Source organism: Copadichromis virginalis, linkage group LG7 (assembly GCF_057382275.1).
Source record: "Copadichromis virginalis isolate Kocher_CV1m ecotype Utaka linkage group LG7, C_Virginalis_male_GT1.1, whole genome shotgun sequence".
NCBI classification, from domain to species: domain Eukaryota; kingdom Metazoa; phylum Chordata; class Actinopteri; order Cichliformes; family Cichlidae; genus Copadichromis; species Copadichromis virginalis.
The window spans coordinates 21,140,038-21,161,041 of NC_140624.1; the positions used below are offsets into that span (position 1 = coordinate 21,140,038).

General features: G+C 40.1%; 1 protein-coding gene across 1 annotated transcript in view; it reads right to left on the bottom strand.

Moving 5' to 3' along the window:
• The window catches only part of lingo1a (leucine rich repeat and Ig domain containing 1a), a 126,999-nt gene that overhangs the window by 60,453 nt on the left and 45,542 nt on the right, over positions 1-21,004 (bottom strand). The window contains exon 2 of the mRNA XM_085462446.1: positions 1,456-1,601. The gene's annotated coding sequence lies outside the window, so the exon portion shown is untranslated. The remainder of the gene's footprint in view (positions 1-1,455; positions 1,602-21,004) is intronic.

Here is a 21,004-nt window from a genome sequence, read left to right on the forward strand (position 1 = left end):
TCTGCAGGAGTAATACGCATATTTTAAAAGTCAGCAGTTTTAAGTCGTTCCCCTTTGGATGCCTTAAAGAGTTTGAGTTGTTGTCAAATTATGACTTTATGGGGGAAAGAGGTAGCCTCTCTTGACTTCACCTCTAGGAAGTGAAGTCAGAGTGAATGAACTGTATACCAGACAGTATCAGGCAAAAACATTTTTTCCCTAAGCCAAAACAAACTAAGCTGGACTTGGTTTAATGTTTAATGTCTTATATGTCTGGTATCAACAACAAACATTTCCTCTTTCCTTTCCTCTTTTGACTCAGATACATTTCATAAAATGAATGTTTTATTAACAGAAAATTAGCATCCAGTCATTAATTACATTGTAGACACCTAAATGTAAATGCGAGAACAATTTAGTTTTATAGAGAAGTACACTAATGAGTAGAACATAGGGTTCCATCAGGATAACTTTCTTACTGAGTGCTTTATAAGTTTATTGTTACTGACCAGCTATAACATAGTATTTAGTTTCTGGTGTTTAAGGGAGGCAACATGCAGTGAAAGTGACTTTGCAGGAGTCCCAGCAAAAACAAGGCAAACTATGTTTTAGTACACTACTTAACTTATATTGTTTCTGTGAAATAGAAAGCACAACTTAAATGTGGGGGCTTTGCTACAACATACAGTAAACACTTACATGCAGAGTATGGTAAAGTGTATCCTGCGTCCCAGAAATGATCTGTCTACAGTATCTACACAATTATTTTGCAACAGAAGAGTGGGCAGTGTTGTCTGGTTTATTCTATTAAGAAATCTGTGAACCTTTTAAATGAAAGTATGTGAGCAAGTATAGCAGTAATGTAGCAGTAACTATAAACTAAATATTCACTGACATGAAATTTTAGTTCTTAGCTACCAACAATTAAACCAGCAAAATTTCGGCAACTAAAAAAATTGTGTGTTTACTGGAAAAAAAAGGTAAGTGTTATTTAAGACAATCCACGACAATAAGAGCCGTACCCAACAATAACAGGGACTGCAAGACAAACCTTTCAAAAAACAAGTTTGAATTAAAAAAAATCACTAGTGTTTAAAAAAACACGCATTTTTTTGAGAGATCTGTAAAGTGAATCAAGGAGCTGTGATGTATTAACACTAATTAAGCCAATGAGATAAGGAGATCAGCTATTTCAATGCTCAAAGCGTCTCTTCTGATTGCTATGCGGTGAGACGTCTTTGCCAACTACCTATTTATATTATCCTCGCACATTTTAAATGTCAAGTTTTTTTATTCCTAATTTGATTTACTCTGTAAATTGTTGGCTGGTTTAAAAGGTATCAGAGAAGGTCCGCAGATGCAGTGCTTTTTATAATGCTGAAGTTAAGAGATGATCTCACCGCAAAGTCAGATTCTTTATTCTGTGTGACGATCAGCGTGAGTTTTTAATAATTCTGGGAGTGCAATAATACTCACGGGCAGTAATTGCTGGCCTGCTGATTCCAAAGAGCCGCTGGATCTGCTTACTGTGCAGGAGGTGGGAGGCTGAAGGTGTGAGATGAGCAACGTCTCCCCTTAATCCACATACCCTCACAGCATTCCCTCTTCAGTTGATCAGCCACCTGCATGAAGCAACCAACACAAGAATCCTTACTGCAAAGCATATAAATTATGTGTTAAATGTGATGTTCTTTAAAACATAAACCAAACTTAATGTCATTAGTTGGCCGTGGAAACAAGCTGTGAATTCAATGCTGACATTATTCCTTTGAAACCAAACACATCCTACAGACATGAAAGACCATTATTATTTATCTGGAGTTGTGTTTCTGGCCACTTGATGAATTTCAAAACACAAAGTCCAATATTTCTGCTTTTGTTTAACTCTGTTTTCACCACCACCAGCTCCTGAGGGAAATATCTGTCTCATCAGCCGCTCCTCGCACCACTATATTTAACAGCTAACTGCATCTGTCTGTTGTTTCCGGCTAGGCAGATATAGCATATAGTGTGCCAATAAAGGCTGTTCGCTTAAAGTAACATCTTGTTATTGCTGGGAGCTGTGGGAGTTAACCAGAACTTTAAAGTTGTGGACCAACAAAACCAACATAATTAAATAATAAAACTGAAACGCACCGCAGAAATAAGTTGAACTCTCGAGTTGGGTCATAATCCTCTGTTCCTTCCACATTACAGAGAGCGATTTTTCAAATACACATATAATCAGTCACATAATCCATTGTTAGTATAAGAAATAGAGATTACAAAATTAAAAAGATATCCTTATATCATCCTTAAAATGAGTGGTTTGTTTAAATGTACCTAAGGCTCAATTAACTATAAATAATAAATGGCAGATTAAGAAATGAAAAACTAAACAGTGATTATCAGTGATGTCTACCAGTGACTTCACACTGAAAATGCTCTTTCCTAAAGAGTACAACAGTATTTCAGTTTTGCTTTTGGATTTCACATCAGAACATCCTGCCAGTAATAACCACATGCTCCATTTCCCTCTCTGTGGGTGAGAGACGATCAGACTTTGGAAATACCAGAGATTTTGAGTATTTCAGAGGTAATGGATACCAAAGTTAATTTGTTCCTTCATTATATGAAATAAATAATAGGAGATTAAATTATTGGTGGTGAAATTATTAACATCCACGGTATCAGTAACTGATTTGATTTTGAATAAGAACATTTTACCGCTGAAACTCGTAAGATCAACCTGTGACATATTTGGTCCAAAAAACATGAAAGCATTACGTACAAAAATCTGAAAATATACAAAAAACCCACTAAGATATGTTTGCATCTGCAAATGACTTGGCAAACATTTGATCTTCCACATTCCACAAACGATCTAATGCATTAAAATCAGAAGGGATGTAACTTCCCTTTGATTTTCTGGCTGGGAAAAGTCAGACCTTGGATCCAAAGCAAAGTGTTCTGGTCCAAAGCATCTGTGCTGGTGTAATTTGTCTGCAGAGTTGTTGGCAGTAACAGAGACACCTTGTTCTTCCTCTGCAAGATGTTCTACATTTCATCTGCCTCATTACTCGCAAAACAATTAATTTCAATGCATAAAATTTGGTTTCAGATTATTTACTAGCACCTGTGTTACAGTGAAAATGTTGCATAATAATATAGTTCAGAACTTTGCAGAAGACTGCAAAGTTACTTGATTATTTCATGTGTTCTGTACACTGCAGTATTCACACACTTCATGTAATTGTATGGGAATGATAAAAACAACAACAAAGATAAGATAAGATAAGATAAGATAGAACTTTATTAATCCCTCGGGTGGGTTCCTCTGGGAAATTCGACTTCCAAAAAAGCACAGCACCGACAGAAGTTACAGAGTTATACACACACACATATATATAAATACAGAGACCATATAAATAAAATATACGAAGGGGATAAATAGAATAAATAGGAATAAAAATAAAAATACAAGTGAATTGCACATTTCAAGTATTGAGTCTATTGCACCGTTGACTATTTACAAAGTATTGCACAAAAGGTATTGCACAGTGAGGTGAAGAGGCACTACAGCTTAGTTGTTCCCCCCTCCTTTGTCCTCCTGTTTCCCCTCCCTCTCCCCTCCAGAGAGGAGTTAAACAGTTTGATGGCGTGTGGGACAAAGGAGTTTTTAAGTCTGTTAGTTCTTGTCTTTGGGAGAAGCAACCTGTCACTGAACAGACTCTTCTGATTGTTTATGGCCGTGTGCAGAGGATGCCTGGCATTGTCCATAATGTCCATCAGTTTCTTTAATGTCCTTTTCTCTGCCACTGTCACCAGAGTGTCCAGCTTCATGCCGACCACAGAGCTAGCCCTCCTGATCAGTTTCTCCAGCCTGGATGAGTCCTTCTTCGCTGTGCTGCTCCCCCAGCACACCACAGCATAGAAAAGTACTCCAGCAACCACCGACTGGTAAAACATCCTCAGGAGCTTCCTGCAGATGTTAAAAGACCTCAGCCTCCTGAGGAAGTACAGTCGGCTTTGGGCTTTTTTATACAGGTGCTCTGTGTTGCATGACCAGTCCAGTTTATTGTCCACCCACAGCCCGAGGTACTTGTACTTGTTGACCACCTCCACCTCCTCCCCCTCTATCTGAACCGGCAGTGGACCTGCTCTGGACCTCCCGAAGTCCACAACCAGTTCCTTAGTCTTTGAGGTGTTGAGTTGCAGGTGGTTTGTGTGACTCCATGCGACAAAGTTCCTCACCAGACTTCTGTACTCCTCTTCCTGATCATCCCAGATACACCCCATGATGGCTGTGTCAACAACAACAAAAATATACAGCAGCCTTTGATTAATGAGCTATTGACTGATATGGATATAGAATTATAAAGCACACTGCAGTAATAATTATCAGGCGTTGTACTGGTTGGGTGCGTTGGGTGGCAAAGGGAGCAGAGTCCTTTCGTGTCCTGATCCCCAGCTATCGAGCCTGGCAACTGGGACATGAATGTAACCTCTCTGGTGGTAGTGCGTAAAGTTGAAAGATTCTGGTTAGATATAGTCAGGCTCACCTCAACACACAGCATGCCAAGCCAAGCTCTGGAGGGACTGGACTCTATCCTTGTATCCCATTGGCTTGCTGCCTGTATAGTGGAGTTTTCACTAGTGGACAAGAGAGTTGTTTTTCAGCGTATTCGGGCCCAGAAACAGGTTCTGACTGTCATTTGTTTTTATGTACCAAACAACAGTTCAGAGTACCCAGCCCTCTTGGAGTTGCTGGTGGGATGTTAGAGGGTGCTCCATCTGGTGACTCCGTTGTCCTACTGGGAGACTTCAATGGGCAACAACAGTGAGACCAGGAGGGGCATGATTGAGAGGAACAGACAGTTGTTCTGTTATAAGACTTCTGTGAGAATCACAGTTTTGTCAAAGGCTGGCTGGGCTCTCCCTTAGAGATAGGGTGAGGAGTTCAGACATCCGAGAGATGCTCAGATTATAGCTGCTACTCCTCCACATCGAAAGGAGCCAATTGGTTTATGATAAATAAACTGGTTCTTATACAGTGCTTTTCTACTCTCCCAGAGTACTCAAAGGGCTCTATACAACATGCCACCACACCCATTCTCACAAGCACTTTCTCTATACTGAGTGCTTTTCTAACTACATTTACACTCCAATGGATGCATCGGACAGCGATTAGGGGTTAGTATCTTGCCCAAGGATACTTGACATGCAGACTGGAGGAGCCAGGGGTCGAACCACCAACCTTCCAATCAGTAGGTGACCTCAGCTACCTCCTGAGCTACAGCCACCCCAGATGTTCCACCAATGTGCTCCTGGGAGGAGGCCCTGGGGTAGACCCAGGACACCCTGGAGGGATTACATCTCTTGGCTGGCCTAAGAACATCTCAGTTTTCCCTCAGATAAGCTGGAAGAGGTGGCTGAGGACAGAAGGGTCTGGGCTTTTCTGCTTAGACTGCTGTCCCCGCGAATGGATAAGCAGAAGAAAATGCATGGATGGATTGGCAGATCTATGGACAATTATATTTATGACTTAGTTTATGAGCTGATATTGTCATTAATAAAACAATTTTAATTGATTGGGGCAATTCTGATGACATCAAACAAATATATAAGCATGAAGCTATCCATGATGAGAAGAAACAAAACTGTGCAACATCGTGTGAGATATGATATTCTCCCTAAAGAATCCTTTGAGTGGTAAAACCTTAATGGCATTATTTGCTGAAGAAACATCTCATGCTTGGTTTCCCACTGATAGTGGGAAGTCATTTCCACATGAAAATTGCTGCTGGGTATTTTAAGAGTGAAGCAAGCTTGATAAGAGAATTAATCCATTGTTTTCCCACACTGAAAATGGTCAGTTTTGTCAGGGAAATATACATTCCTACCACTTGTTTACATTTACAGAAATCACACAAACCAGTACCAACATCACACAAAAGTAGCAACTTATATGTTGTCTGTCAAATATAGTTGAGAGTCCAAAGCAACATTAACAATTAACTAACATATTCTTACATCAGGGGGAAATAACAGAAATCACAAACTAACCTGAAAATCCCAATCGTCACGTCAAAATTGTTGGGATAATAACAGCTAAAAGTCAGAACACATGAATTACTGCAGCAGGAATTTAACCCCAGACATAAACCAGGCTATTGGGGAGAGAGATGATGAGTCATTGATAAACACCATCTGCACAGCATTTAACATTTAAAATGGAGAGTGGGAAACTAAATGAAATTAAGAAGTAGGGCATGACAGACGTCAGAGTTCTTGTGTAACTCTTTTCAGCAGGATTGACAGAATGGGAATTTTTTAAAGTTAAGAGTGTATGACGATATAATACATAAATGTATACAGTGAATTACAAATCAGCATAACAACATAGGTTTGGGAAGAAAAAAAACAAATGCTTTTCTCAGTTTTCATCATGTGCTAGTATGATTTTACAAATCAACTCCATTCTGTCTTTGCTACTGATACCTAGAGACTTTCACTTTTTCCCATGTGTCAGTGACAAGATTAGACTGTTTCCCAATGTGCACATAGATGACTGATTCCATGGGGCTGGTCATGTCGCTTTTGCACTCCTTCCCCCCATCCCAAGGCAGAAAACATTTCTATTTTCAACAGGATTAGTTCTCACCACAAGCCACCTGACAGGCAAAAGTATCACCTGTGTGGTACACACACCCCAGGCATCCAGCAGAACATATCAGGGCCTCAGTGACTAACAGGTATCCTGGGGAGTTTACCTTACAGTGGCATGCACAGTGGGTAAAACAGTTCTGACCTCTATCCAACATCTTTCAACTGTCCCTGTCTAAAACTTTATTCCCGTGGGCTTTCCGAGTCCTTTCTCTCATACTGTAAATAAATCTGTGGCTTGTTCAGGAAAGCAGAGACACTTCCTCGGCAGAGGCAACAAACAACACAACTTCCATTAACTTTAAAGGATGAGCAGATTAATAACCTATGCAAATAAATTGTAGACTCATCTGTTAGGAACAAAAGTATATAAATACACAAATAAAGTAACATACTAAGATGACTTCTGTATAGTGCTGACTGGGTCAATGGACATGAAGTGTTGTCTTTCATAACAATTAAGAGCTTAGACAGTGGCTTTGACCTGTAACAGAAAGACGCAAACATAAGACACCAGACACAAACTGCTTGTGCTAACTAAGTATTTTGGTGAGCTTCAGGGGAAACTTTGATAAATCTGAACAACGGGCATGGATACAGTTACTAATGTTGTTTTGTTTTATTGAGCAGGACTACCTGTCAGCATGTAATTTGTATTTACTGTGAGTGACTTTGGTTTCATTCATGTGCTTCAAGTTTTTAGTAGAAATGTTGTATTTTCTTCCTTGCCAAGGCAAAGAGTTGCAAAACATGGCATCATCCGTTTTTAATTCTTCTTTTAATTTGCCTAATAGAACCAGCAGGTTTACATCAGCACTTTTTGATACACGTTTAATATCATCCTTCAAATGTTCTTGCAACATAATTGAATCCATAGAGGAGTCATTATTTGTTTTTTCTCCTACCAGGCTGTGAAAGCCACATTTGAAACATCCCACATTTCTTAACACATCAGTGATTTGTGCTTAAACAATTTAATGGAAATATTAAACAAGAAAATGTTTCTTCTTGAGGATAACAACGGGGAAGTTGGTCAAAAAGGATTACTTTGGATAAGGAAAGACTTTTTTTTAGCAGTATCGTGTGGTTGGAAACATAGGCTGATATTAAATAATCACGTGCAATAAAAAATCTCTGTAGCTATCTAATAAGCTAAATAAATAAAAAAGGGGGGGACAAACATCCTCATGGTAAAGGGGCATGATGCCTCCTCCCATTTTATTGTGTATAATTTGCCTGACAGGATTAGCTGTTTTTACTGTTTAAGCTAAACTAAGCTGACACATTTGCACAGTGAGTTAACATTAAACAGATATCACAGGGTAACCAATAATCTCATCAAGTATTGGAGAAGGAAGGAAACAAGTCTGTTTGCAGAATTTTCAAAGTTTTCCTTTAATTGTCATTCCTTGTTTGTCTCTACTAAACAGCACAATATTAAAAATTGATCAGAGCATAGCATTTGTGGAAAGAGACCTACAAAGCTTTTGCAGAAATCCCACATTTTTACTCTCTCCAGGATTACAAAATAAGTAAAATCAAATCACCACTGCACTGGATAATGAAGATGAGCATTTCTGAGTTTAAATTTAATTCATAAATTTATGTGTGTATGCTTCATATTATTACTGTTATTATTATTTATTACCATTATTATTTTTGCAGCAGCTACAGAAACAGGTAGAAAAAGCTGAAAGCCACAGCTCATGTGAGCCACCACTTAAATATGTCCAGTAGCTTAGGCTTTTAAAGTAATTAAACCTTGGCAGTGTGAATTTTGACCTTTTATTTTTATTCAACCAGCTGTTCCCCACTGCAGTGAAAGTATGCAGAGTGTTGTTCAATAAACAAAAGAACTGAAACAGTAGTGACAAAGTAACAAAGTATTACAGTTGTTTTTCCACATTCAACTTTACTATGGACTATAAAGTAACTGCGTAATGCAGAGAAAAATCTGTAATTTCCCAGTAAACAGGTGTAGTTACACAAGTTCTGGTCATTTAAATTTATAACCATGACATGATCTCATTCACTGGATTCAAGAGTCAACTCTCACAAGTGTTCTGAGTGCTACACAACACTCACTTCACAGCACTCAGCACACCTGGTGTGGATCTAACTTTGGCATTAGACATCTCTGTGTCAGAGAACTAATTAATTGTATGATGCTGTCTCTTTTTAGATCACCTTTTCCACTATCCCCGGCTTTCAGTGAAACTTCCAGCAATTCAGTCGTCTGGATAATTACTTAGAAAAATTCACCCTGATATGTGAAGACAAATGGCACAGAACCTTAGCTGTACCGTAAGTGCAAGATTGAGATCCAAATCAATACCCACTTGTGTATTTAGTGTCCTGAAGGATATCTTATGTATGTAGTCCATGTTCAATATTTGTGTGTGCACAGTGCTGGATGCAAACATATTCTTTGGCACCAGTATTGTCAAGCGGGTCATGCAAGCCCATTGAACTTAAGATCTTAACTAAATAAAACAATAATAGCACAAGCTTTGGAGTGCCCCAACCTGTTTGGCTTGGTTCCAGTAGTCATTTACCCATTTTATTTGGCTTGTTGAGCTGGGTCTGTAAGCTGATGATCAAACTCCGGTGTCAGCTACATAGCCACACCAAAACTGTCTGAAAAGGGGGGAATCTCTTTGTGTCACCTCATTTTCCTCTATCAGTCAATAAGCGGATGATTGTGCTGTGGCTTGTTCTACTTTTGGCAAGAAAAACAATGGGTTTAACACATGCACCTTGCTTCACCACAAAATAGTACTTCAGCTAGTAATGAAAACATCCAGTTACACTTTTGATTATGTAATTCTCAGAATCGCTTCATTTATGAGCTCTTCCAACTCCCAGAAATAACCAGATAAACACATAAACAATAAGATGCTGATGAGTCTGATTTCCATTTGCATGATGCCCTGCCAGTCACCAAAACTGTATTCAGTGAATTACTAGTCTGTCCATGTGGGGAAAAAAATGTTAATACTCAAGGAAATACTGTGACAAGATTTGACTTTCTACTATCAGCCCCATGTCTCCTCTAACAATAAGAGAGCTTTATGTAGCAGCAGTGCAGTGCAAAATCACAATCCAAATAACCACATTCAACCTACCACAAGGCAGTGAAAAACCTTTTGACATGTAAAAGCCATTATGGTCTCCCTGAGGCTTTGTTTTCATGGTTTACGATTCCTGCCTCCCTGCCTCCACCCCTATTCACCTTAAACCTCCAAAAGTAGTGTGGAATAGCTGCAGTGACTTCATTTAAAAATACAATTCAATCAAGATAATCAGAGAAATTTAGCAAAGTTTGGGTTGGCTGGTTTTAAGTTTGTGTCACTGAGCAAAAAGATGCTGCAAATGCTGGTCGTCTTGTTATTGCCATCTGCATTTAGTGGCAGGAGTTTAACTGAGACAGATGAGAGGGGTGTCCAGGGAGCATGGCAGGTCCACTCTAATTAATGGATAAGTAATTTATCAATTACCCATTTATGAGGGGCAATTAACAACATTTCACCTAATCTAATCTTAATTGTGGTCTTGTTTAGTTTAAATGTGGTTTGTACCTTTGCTGGTTTTATTGAGCTACAACTGTGAAAGGTCTAGTGGTGCTTAAATATATACTTCAGTATGTTTTGGTCATTTCAGCGCACAATGAGAAAACCGAGCTCTGTCACGATTCACCATTTTTACTGCTCTATGACAATTTATAGGTAATCCATCATATAATTTGCCTCACACATGCAAATTAATCTTTGGTGGATAATTATAATATCATTAAGGAGCAGTGTATCCCTTAAAATGATGCCTAAATGATTTCATGAATCATTCCATCTGAGGTGAAAATAGAAGCCATCGCCTGACACCAAAGGAAAGTTCAGCTTTGTTAATTTAGTCACATAATACATTAGCACAGAGATTTCTTGGGTCATGAAGCATTATGCTAAATTGCCTCGAGATGTTATGTTCCATATGGTCTATACTGGGCACCAAATTTTACAATAACAAAGTTAAAATTCATGCTCAGCGAGTGGAACCTGTTCAAGTAAAACTTTACTACCTTTCAGTCTCACTAGGTGAGTTTTATGCATATAACTTTTGTTTACTGTTTACATTGTAAACAATGTACCTCCTTTATTTTTAATTAAATCGTTTGAATATTTTGAAAAGACAAATTCTTAGCTGTATTTTGACTTCATTACTTGCCCAATAAATTATACAGATTCTCTAGGCTATCCAAATGTACCCCGCGTCTTTCTACTTATGAAAGCAATGGCTCTAAGTGAATGAGTCACTCTCAATGAAGTTTCCAAATATGACGAATTTTTCAGATAACTTTATTTTGGAATTTAAAACTCATCCACAGTGATTATGCATATTAGATAGCCTCCTACCTGTAGCACTTCACACAGTCATACCATTAGATATTTGATCTCAGTCTTTCAGGCAGTTGCAAGGTTCTTTTTATTTAATTTATTTATTCTTTTTTGTTTTTCTAATAGGTTACTGTCATATAATAAAAGTCTGAAATATTGCCCTCATTTACTTTAATTGCAGTTTTTGGCTAGCATTTTTTCTGTGAAGTCACAAATATAATATTAAGAACTTTTCTAATGGGATTAGGTTGCTACACTTCTTAGTGTCTTTCAGACAGCTCTAGTGTTCTCTCAGCATAAACGAGCCAGTATCTCTTTGAAACATAAATTAATTTACCTTTGAATTACGTAAGACTGTTTACACTGTGTTGGACACGCTAGACTCTTTAGCAGCAGAGAACCACTATGAGAGCCGAATCAACAACAAAAGCAAAATGTTATTTTGTTATGCGTCTCACATGAGACTTTTGAGTAAGGGCAGCTGTCAGCTTTCACACCAGAATGAATCAAATAAATAGATAATTCTATTTATAAAATTAATCTAAAGAAAATACAGTAGATTAACACTCTACATACAGGACTTATTTCTCTGAGACTGACTTTGACAGCTATCAAGATGCTAAAGGAATGTGAGTTAAGAAAAAGGACAGCCTTTGGGAAAATTTACAACTTAGCAGATTGGCAGAACGTGATTGCACAATTAAAGTGCACGATTCATTAATGCGTATCCACTACGTGCATGTGCCCAGAATGTTTTTTTCTGATGGCTGTCTTGACAGGCACAGTTCATGTTGACCTGTGGGCCTGGAGTGCAGCCATGAATAATAATGATGATACCAGGAGACATACGAGGTCATTACTGCAGACTGTAGTCTGAATACTGAATATTGTAATTACCGGTGCTCTGAAATTGAAAATATAGATTACAGAAAGGCCAACAGAAAACAACCAAATTAATAATGGTAGTATTGGATTTGATATTATAGTGCAAATTTAATAATAAAACAAAACATACATCTGCAGTGTGCTTCTAGGAAAGTTTGACAAATGAAATAGATTTGATTCAGTTTTCATTGTACAGAGTGCATTTAGAGGCACACAGATTCTTTCCCTCTAAACAGAACAGCAAATATTACAAATGCACAGCAACCAATGCACTTTGCATTAAAACATGCAGTATATTTGCAAAGATGAGTTTTTGCACTTTTTGAACTCTAGAGCTTAAAAACATGTTGTGCAATTTTTTTTTTCAAGTTCTTCAGCCTAAAAAAACACAGACTGATGATGTAGAAGTCTCAAAAACTCATAAAAACTGTATGTATCAAATATAATGCACTAGATGTTAAGACTGTGTCTGTGTCCTTGCATACATGTAGAAGATGGTCTCATGATTAATTTGCAGCATCATAACAGCTGTTTCTTCCATCATCACTGCAGAAAAAATAACCATGAAGGATGTTGTGTGTCCCCCGATGCCAGATGTTAATGTGACATTACACACAATCTTAGCTACACACAGGGCCTCACCTTGAACTATCCTGTCAGCTACATACACTACATTGATTTCTGCTGACTCAGGATCGTCAGTGATCACTCCATCACCAGTGTAGTATCTTGGACTAAATTCTCCTCACTCTACATCGATTACCAGGTTGGCTGATTAAACCATCATCATCGTTTAACAGTGATTTTAAGGTGATGCAAAGACACAAACATGAACTGTTATTATTCCCTTTATTTATGTTAGCACTGAATCCAGCTACACAGTTTACCATGTGGCACCACAGGCGAACTAGTCACATTTATAAACGGGGCATTTTATTTAGAAATGGACTGAGGAGTGGTCCTAGGAAACAGACAGGGGAGAAAAAAAAGAGGCAAATTCTAGCGCAACAGATGGTGTAAAACTTCTGCCAAAAGCACTTGTGTTTATTTCATAAGCATAAATGAGATAAAGTGCAATGGAGTGGCATTTTAGGGTCTTGAGATTAATGGCTGATGTAAATTTGTTATTATGTAAGATGTTCAACTCCTGACTCTTTGGGGCTCAGAAGTACAAACAATCTGAATAATATGAATAGTAAGATAATAAGATGCTGACACATTTCCATGCTGTCTTTCTCGATGGCTGAAATACTGACTGAGTGTTTTCATCCTTGTTTTCAAATTGAGATGGGTAAGAAAAAACCTTATGATTGGCCAAAATAAAGTCGCTCTCTTGGACAAAATACAACAGAATTAATTATAGGAATGCAGCTGTTACTGCATATCTCAAAGTGGAAAAACTTGAGGGACAAATAGATTTACTTCTAAAACAATTGTTTATTGACACCAGTTCAAGGTCTTGATTGGGCTGGAGGCTATTCCAGCTGTCAATCCAGTGGATTCAAACCCAGGACCCTCTTGCTGTGAGACAGCAGTGCTAAGTGTTAGTATTTAATATATTCAAACACAGTTTTTAATAATAATCCATCCATCCATCCATCTTCATCCGCTTTATCCGAGGCCGGGTCTCGGGGGCAGCAGCCTAAGCAAAGAGGCCCAGACCTCCCTCTCCCCAGCCACCTCCTCCAGCTTATCCGGGGGAACACCAAGGCGTTCCCAGGCCAGCCGAGAGATATAATCTCTCCAGTGTGTCCTGGGTCTGCCCCGGGGCCTCCTCCCGGTGGGACATGCCTGGAACACCTCACCCAGGAGGCGCCCAGGGGGCATCCTTGTCAGATGCCCGAACCACCTCAACTGGCTCCTTTCGATGTGGAGCAGCAGCTGCTCTACTCTGAGCCCCTCCCGGATGGCCAAACTTCTCACCCTATCTCTAAGGGAGAGGCCAGCCACCCTTCGGAGGAAGTTCATTTCTGGCGCTTGTATCCGCGATCTCGTTCTTTCGGTCACTACCCACAGCCCGTGGCCATAGGTGAGGGTAGGGGCGTAGATCGACCGGTAAATTGAGAGCTTCGCTTTTACACTCAGCTCCCTCTTCACCACGACGGACCGGTGCAGCGTCTGCATTACTGCAGCTGCAGCCCCAATCCGTCTGTCAATCTCCGGCTCCCTTCTCCCATCACTCGCGAACAAGACCCCGAGATACTTTTTAATAATAATGATTTCTTTATTTTTTGATGAGTGAGTTTTTTTTTCTTATTGTTTTGTTGAGTTCCACATTAAAATGCATTTTCTTTGCTAGTTGTCCATGTTTGGTCCATGCATTAAACGACTTAATTTTGAAGCCTGTCGCTTTATGTTAGCAGTTTTTTTTAGCTGAACATTATAAGACCTTTGGAACTATGTGGGGGGATTTCCTATTAGATTTGTAGGAACTCATTAAACTGGGAGCAACAGAGACAATCCAACACTGATATTCAAGCCTGTGCTTCTACGTCAGTCTTTGAAACATTCACATATTGGTTGAGTTACAAAAACCAACATGAAATGAATGAATAAAATCTCTTTAAATCTCAGATGAGTTGGACACAGAGGTCCTATAGGAAGCCAACCCCCACCCAACCCTTGCGCCCATCTCAATAGCCTTATCTGAGATGTGCAGCTGATGAACTTCTGAAAGACTCCAGGTTAAACCAATATGGATGAAGTGACAGAGAAATGGGGTGCTTGGTTCATTTCTCTCTCACTGACAGATAAGCACTGTCTGTCAGCTTGAGTGACGTATCAAAGAAGGGCAGCGTCTCCCATTGGGTGTGTGTGTGGGCTTGACTTCTAGATAGGCTTTCTTGGTCATTCTCTTGACTACTTTCTAATGTAAACAAGCCACACAGAAAGGCATGTCTGCTTTGTTTGCAGCCACAAGGTGTTTTTGTAATGCTGTCATATTTATAGTACAATAATACCGGAAACGAAAAGCAGACTTCAGCAAAAGAGGGCAGAGATAGTACGTAAGGTGCCAGAATGGCCAGCAGTGGGTAGTTCAGGATACATGTCTGGAATTATTGACTGCAATGAAAAACAAAGTACATGATGACTTTCCAGAAAGCTAATCAGTTTGAGGAAAAATTCAATTATTTTTCATTGAATTTTTATTCTACAGTCCACTGCATTCTGTTTGAGGCTCTCTCTCTCTCTCTCTCTCTCTCTCTCTCTCTCTCTCTCTCTCTCTCTCTCACTCACTCACTCACTCACACACACACACACACACACACACACACACACACACACACACACACACACACACACACACACACACACACACGTAAAGGAAAACAAATGAAACAGTGGCGACGAGCAAAACAGCAGCCACTAACTGCTGCTTAACTAACTGAACAAACAAGAGCTTTGAGCACACCCTGAGTTATCAATATTAATCTTGGCCATCATTTAGACAAAAAAAAAATGTTATCTGCAGAGGCGCGTTTACTTCAAGACATCACAAGTAAACATAAGCTTCTAAATACTGACCGGGGCAATGTCACACAGCAAGATCGAGTGAGAGTTTCACAACCAAGAGCAGCTCTTTCCTTTGATAGAGCAGCAGGCAGTCGGCCAAAAACACCCTTATCCGCAATTCACCACAGCTCAAATAAGGCTTCAATTATTTAGCCGGAGACCAACAAGGAATCTTAAGAAGACCTTGGGCAAATTTGACTTCTGACAAGGTTGTGCATTGAGTTTTGCCGACTTTTTGACAGATTTCTAAACACCTGATGCTTTTCCAAAAATGCGAGGAGTACATTTTGCTGCAGGGAGTCACATTAAACACACTCACATCACAATGCCAAGGAGGTTTGCCTGACAGAAGGTGACATTAAGTGTTTCAAACCTGCACTGACTTCCTGGTCTGTTGCTGTTTTACAATACATAACATTACAAACAGCACAACATAAAGATGTGAGGAAAGCAACTCATACCAAGAGCAACTGAGGGCTCACTGGGGCTTCATACATCAAAGGGTGGAAGTGCCAGGCTGCTGAAAATCACAGAAGCTGTTTTGCATTCACCTCTCCATCCTTCAAAAGCTGTACGGGTACCAGCCCGGCTGGAGAAGCCCCAGAAAAGTAATTGGAAATTCAGCCCCACACTTGGAGCCACCATTTATCAGACAACTGTACAGGAGTATTTTACCTAGATACTTTAGTGTTGACCTGATTGATGGTTTTTCATAAATTGTTTGTTACAGTTGTGTCTTGTGATGTGGTTGAGCAAGTAGCATGTATTCACATTTGGTCAGTCATCGCTTCCATTCAGCAGATGATGTTTGTTGTCTATGCTGTGGTTCTTGGCTAATTGAAAGCTGATCAGACTGTGACAAAAACACAGTCCTAAATGCTTCCAAACTTAAACTCTTTGTTTTGGCTGCTATCTTTACAGGTGGCCACAGTGGATCATCTGCCTCCATCTCACCCCATCCTCTATCACACCAACCCTTTGCATGCCCTCTTTCATGCCTCCTTTTTCTTTTTCTCCTGCCTGCCACCTCCATTGTCTAATTTGTATCCAGCCTATGCACAAGCCAATATGGTACGACCACAAACCAATTAAACACATCAGGGGCACCCCCCAATGAAGGAAGTAATTTCATCCCATGCAAGAACAACTGGAGTGAAATTTCCCCAGATCAGTCATACAACTTGAAAGCTAGAGAGCTGTTTGCATGGCAGGGATTTCTGCAAATGTATAATTCTTTGACCAAAGCAAGCTGGAGCAATAAGCACTGATCAGCTGTAAAACAGCCTTTAGATATCAGTTAATGAGCAGCTCTAAAAAATGTCACAAGCTTTGTTGTGTGATATTTAAAAAAAAAAAATCACAGCTCAAAGTGAAACAGAAAATCCTGTTTTCTTTCTGTCTCCCTTACTTCCTATCTGTTTTCTGTTTACTGATACTGCTCATCCCATCTGTGAGCCATTATCATTAAAAATCAAAGAGTGACAACTTGATGGGATCCAGAGTTGAGAAATGACAGACCGGAAAGGAGAAAAGACTTTTTATCGTAAACACAGACTTCAAGGTGACAGGAGAGGTGTAACAAATGTGATTGATTGTGCTCAGACCTGATAGTCTGATAATACACAGTAGAGGCAACCCACCTGGATCAATAGTTCCAGTTGACTGAGGTTCAAATGTATTTTTCTGGGAAAGTAATATGCAATACATCAAATGTAATTGGTAATTAGTTCATATGCTAACTTACAGACATTATGATTAGATTGGGAGTCATATTTGTTAATTATAACGTAACTTCAACATAAACAAGGGGCTTGTTTTCACATGATGTGCAACTTGTGAATACTCAACATGCAAGACAGGAAGTGAGATGGGAAAAAACACTTTACCAAAAAAAGAAGAAAACTTTTTTCTGTATTCCACTGAAGCCACGGTTGGAACAAGTAATGGCACGTGGACTGGTGTTTATATAGCACTTTCTTCTCTAGCGGTATCATATTCTCCTCCAAGCCTCAGTCACCCATATACACAGCACTTTTACTCGTTGGCTTTGACTGCTTTGTTTTATACATTGACCCAATGGATGCATCAGGAGTAACTTGGGGTCCATGTCTTACCCAAGCATACTATGACATTCAGACAGGAGAAGGCAGAGAAAGAACTGCAAACCTACTGACTACTGTATTTTTCGGACAATAAAGCGCACCAGATTATAAGGCGTACTGTCGGTGAACGGGTCTGTTTTCATACATAAGGCGCACTAAGAAAAACAAAACAGTCGGACAAGTCAAATTTTACTCAACTCTTCTTGCTTCCTCTTCTTCCATACCTTTGATTCATTAATGTTGAATTCTCTCGAAGCTGCTCTATTCCTGTGTTGTTGCAGTTTATTAATGACTGACCTTGTATTGTGGATGGATTATCCAAGTTGTTCTCCTGACTGAAGTTTACAGCATCCTGCCATGCGATTGCATTTGTCCATAACCATCGGGAACCCTCAAGTTAACTTTTGTAGAGTGGAAAAAAGTTTGCATTCATCCTCCAGCTTCACTATTTATGTTATGCTAACATTAGGGTGACCATATTTTGATTTCCAAAAAAGAGGACACTTGGCCCAGTCATGAAGAACTTTAAGAATACTGTTTGCTTAAAGAAAATTTTAACATATTTTAAACAATGCCTTCTCTGTGCAGTTAATGAATGGTGAAACAAAAAATGTCATATAGGCTTTTACAAGTCAGCAAGGGCAAAAAAATAACTTCCTCCGCCCCGGATAGAACGTGAAAAGTGCATATGTCCGGGGAAAAGAGGACGCTTGGTCACCCTAGTTAACACAGCTGTGCCGCTGGGGATCACGTAGCACATCATTATATACCAGCTAGCCCAACTTCAGTAACACTACAAATGTCACTGCTGTTTAGTTTTCTGTCTTTATTTATGTTGGAAGTGATAGCAGAGCTGTACATTTTAATTATTTTGCAGAAATCCTCCTGACTACGGTAGTCGTAATGCTCCGGCAATCCATCAAGAGGTGCGGCTTCGTAGCTTACCAAAGTCGTACTAAAACATTTTTTGACAGATTTTTGAGCACCGTGTGCCACATAAAATCGGGTCGAGGTCAGCAATCGGTTCGAGGAACAGCGCACCTGATTATGAGACGCACTGTGGATTTTTGAGAAAATTAAAGAATTTTAAGTGCACCTTATAGTGCAGAAAATATGATAATAGATGCCCAGTCAGCCCTTGGTATCCCATTGTCCACTGCTGTGAAGTGAATTACTCTATGGAGTGAATTACTGATGGAGCACCTCTTTAACCTGAGCCTGAGGTTGGGAAGAGTCCCACAGCTCTGGAAAACCTCCTGTGTTGTACCAGTGCCAAAGACTTCACGCCCCAAGGACCTCAACAGCTACAGGCCGGTGGCTCTGACATCCCACCTGATGAAGACCCTGGAGCGGTTGGTCCTGGCTCAGCTTCGGCGCCTAACAAGCTCATCACTGGACCCACTTCAGTTTGCCTACCAGCCTGGCATTGGAGCGGATGATGCCGTCATTCACCTCCTACATCGTTCCCTCGCTCACCTGGAGACCGCTGGAAGCACTGTGAGAATCATGTTCTTTGATTTCTCCAGTGCCTTCAACACTATTCTTCCCTCGGTTCTGAAGGACAAGCTGGAGAACTCTGGAGTGGACCATCACCTCACTACCTGGATTTTGGACTACCTCACCGACCGACCACAGTATGTGAGGACTCAGGGCTGTGTGTCGGACAGGGTCGTCTGCAGTACGGGGGCCCCACAGGGAACGGTTCTGGCTCCGTTCCTCTTCACCATCTACACTGCAGACTTCTCCCACAATTCCACCCAGTGCTTCCTGCAGAAGTTCTCTGATGACTCTGCAATAGTCGGCCTCATCACTGATGGGGACAACAAGGAGTACAGAGGACTGACTCAAGACTTTGTGGACTGGTGCCAGCTGAACTACCTCCAGATCAACGTCAGTAAAACCAAGGAGCTGGTGGTAGACTTCCGCAGGCACAAGCATTCTCCACTGCAACCACTGAACATCCAGGGTATGGACATTGAGGCTGTGGACAGCTACAGGTACCTTGGTGTTCATCTGAACAACAGACTGGACTGGACTCATAACTCAGACGCCCTCTACAGGAAAGGGCAGAGCAGGTTGTACCTGCTGCGGAGACTCAGGTCATTTGGGGTGGAGGGCCCACTCCTGAAGACCTTCTATGACTCTGTGGTGGCTTCTGCTATCTTTTATGGTGTGGTCTGCTGGGGCGGCAGCATCTCTGCTGGGGACAGGAAGAGACTGAACAGGGTGATCCGAAGGGCCAGCTCTGTTCTAGGATGCCCTCTGGACCCAGTGGAGGTGGTGAGTGACAGGAGAATGGCGGCTAAGCTGTCATCCCTGTTGGACAACATCTCCCACCCCATGCAGCAGACTGTGACAGCACTGAGCAGCTCCTTCAGTGGGAGACTGCGGCACCCACGGTGTGGGACGGAGAGATTTCGCAGGTCTTTCCTCCCCACTGCTGTCAGACTCCACAACAAAGACTTTAACTGAACAAACACACACATCCACACATGTGCAATAACACTAAGTGCAATAATCTTTTCTGGCATCGTTGTATTTTTACTCAGTTGTATATAGCATTCGTATTCTATTTTTATCTTATTGTATATTTTTATTCTATTTTATTCTACTGTATATAGTATATTATTTTATTCTATTCTGTACAGCTGTGTACTGTATTTATTCTTATTGTATTCTAATTTTTGCGTCATAACTTTTGCACTGTCCACTTCCTGCTGTGACAAAACAAATTTCCCACGTGTAGGACTAATAAAGGTTATCTTATCTTATCTTACACATTAATGACTGACTGATATAACAGCAAATATACTCTAATGCAATGGTTCTTAACCTGGGTTCGATTGAACCCTTCTAAAAGATAATATCCTAACATACAAATTGGCTCAAAAATCAGTTTTATAGGTACGTGTTAAGGTAACTCTAGTTTTTTAAGGCCTCTGGTTTGAATGATGGCCTTCTGATGAATCATGTTTACTGCACTGTATTTGTAAGCCTTGGTTGCTGTTGCTAAGGAGAAGAAGCCAATAAGAGGTGCAAAAATAAGCTGTGTTAAAAAACACCTTGTTGTTGCAGCTGTATGCATCCCCATTTAGAGCCACACATGGTATAATCCTGGAGTAAGATAATATTTCTTTTATCACTCCTGGCTGTGCCCTGCCGTGATATGAAAAGCTATGCCTGTAGATTCTGTGAGCCAAATTTCTTTATTCTTTAAGTTCTTTATTTCCAGATTCAGCTGGGAAATATTAAGTTCTAGACCAGGCTTAAATATTTCAATTGTCAGCCATGATAAACAACACCTGTAGAGAAACTGAATACAAGTTTTACTCCTGATACTGGGGTTTCCCTGTAGCTTAAATTTTACTATATGACAGTGCATTACCTTTGTGCATGTGAAACTAAAATGGTTTATATGCTCAAGATGCCCTCAAACAAAACAGCAAACTCTTATCAATGTAGCATGCATACGTGTAGTAGACCTAATATTCT